This window comes from Orycteropus afer, unplaced genomic scaffold, assembly GCF_000298275.1.
Source record: "Orycteropus afer afer isolate SDZICR_OR568_19922 unplaced genomic scaffold, OryAfe1.0 scaffold00927, whole genome shotgun sequence".
Classification (NCBI taxonomy): domain Eukaryota; kingdom Metazoa; phylum Chordata; class Mammalia; order Tubulidentata; family Orycteropodidae; genus Orycteropus; species Orycteropus afer.
The window spans coordinates 195179-197081 of NW_006922514.1; positions in this window are offsets into that span (position 1 = coordinate 195179).

The following is a 1903-nucleotide window of genomic DNA, read 5'->3' on the forward strand; positions in this document are numbered from 1 at the left end:
ACAAAAGTCTCATTAAACATGGAGGAAGAGGAAGCAATAGAATTATCTGAGAAGGAACTTACAAAACATGTTTATAAAGCTCTATAAGACCTTAAGTAAACCCCAAACAGAAGCAAGGAGAACACAGACAGTACCCTGGAAGAACTCAGGAAAACCATTCAAGAACAAAATAACAAGATTAATACACAATCAAAACTCATACAAAAACAGCAGTTAAAAATCCAGAAGATAAATACCAAAATTACAGAATTACACAATACAGTGGGAGCACAAGAGTAGGATAGAACTGGCTGAAGAATGCACTTCCCAACTAGAAGACAAATCCCTGGACACCAGCTTGTATGAAGAAAAATTAGAGCAAAGATTTAAGAGAAATGAAGAGAACCTGAGAGTTATATGGGATGACATGAAAAGAAACAACAAACATCTAATTGGAATTCCAGAACAAGAAGAGGGGGGAAAAAAACACTGAGAAAATTGTCGAAGACCTACTAAAATAAAATTTCCCCCATATCATGAAGGAAGAAAAGCTATTTGTCCAAGAAATTCATAGAACCCCATACAGGATAGATTCCAAGAGAAAAACACTGAGGCATATCACAATCAAACTCTCCAAAACCAAAGACAAAGAAAGAATTTTACGAGCCTGCCCGGGACAAAAGAAATATTACTTATAATAATCAAACAGGCTGAGCTCTGATTACTCAGTAGAAACCAGGCAGACAAGAAGGCAATGGGATGGTATATATAAAACACTGAAGGAAAAGAACTTCCAACCAAGAATCCTATATCCAGCCAAACTGTCCATTAAATATGAGAGCAAAATCAAGGAATTCTCAGACAAACAGAAACTAAGGGATTTTGTGAAAACCAGAACAATCCTACAAGAAATGCTTAAGGAAGTCCTTCCAATAGAGAATGCATAACAGAGAACAACAAAATCAGGATGCGTGGCATCAACACTAAAACCAAATCAGAAATAGACACTCAAAATAAAACCACAAAACATTGTACACTAAAAATCAAGGAAGTCAATCTGCACACGACAACAGCAATTAATCAAATAGAGGAAATAAAGTTCTAGGTACAAACTTCCAAAAGGGCAGGAAAACTGGACAATGTTCTCAAAGAACAGACAATTCTAAAAATATAGAGACAAGAATTCACTCCAAGATAACCATGGAGAAAATTAACAGTCCCCCAAAGAAAATCCAGAAGGAAGGAAAGTATATTGGTTTAATAAGCACAAAACCAACAATAAAGAAGAAAAGAGAGGAAGCACTTGACAACAAAATGAACTCAGCACAGAAAAGTATATAGACCCAGGAAGCTCCAACAGCATGACAAAAAAACACAATAGAATGACAGCAATCAATTCATACTTAACACTAATCACACTCAATGTGAATGGGCTAAATGCACCAATCAAGAGAAAGAGTGGCAGACTGAATAAGAAAAGAAGACCCATCTATATGCTGCCTACAAGACCCACTTTAGACAAAGATAAAAACAAATTAAGAGTTAAGGGGTAGAAAAAAATATATACCAAGCCAACAGTAACCAAAAAAGACCAGAAGTGGAAATACTAATTTCTGATAAAACAGGCTTTAAGGTGAAAAACAACATGAAAGATAAGGAAGGACACTATATGATGCTGAAAGGGTTAATTGACCAAGAAGACATTATAATAATAAATATCTATGCACCCAATGAAAGTACTCCAAAATACATGAAGCAAATATGAATTGAATTAAAAGGAATAGACAACTCTACAATAGTAATAGGAAGTTTTGTTCCATATTATTTTCTGTGTTCAGCTCATTATCTTTATGAATTGTGTTATCATTTCCTTTGTTGCTGTTGTTTTAGTATTTGCCAAATATTTGTGTTTGTCCTCTTTTTT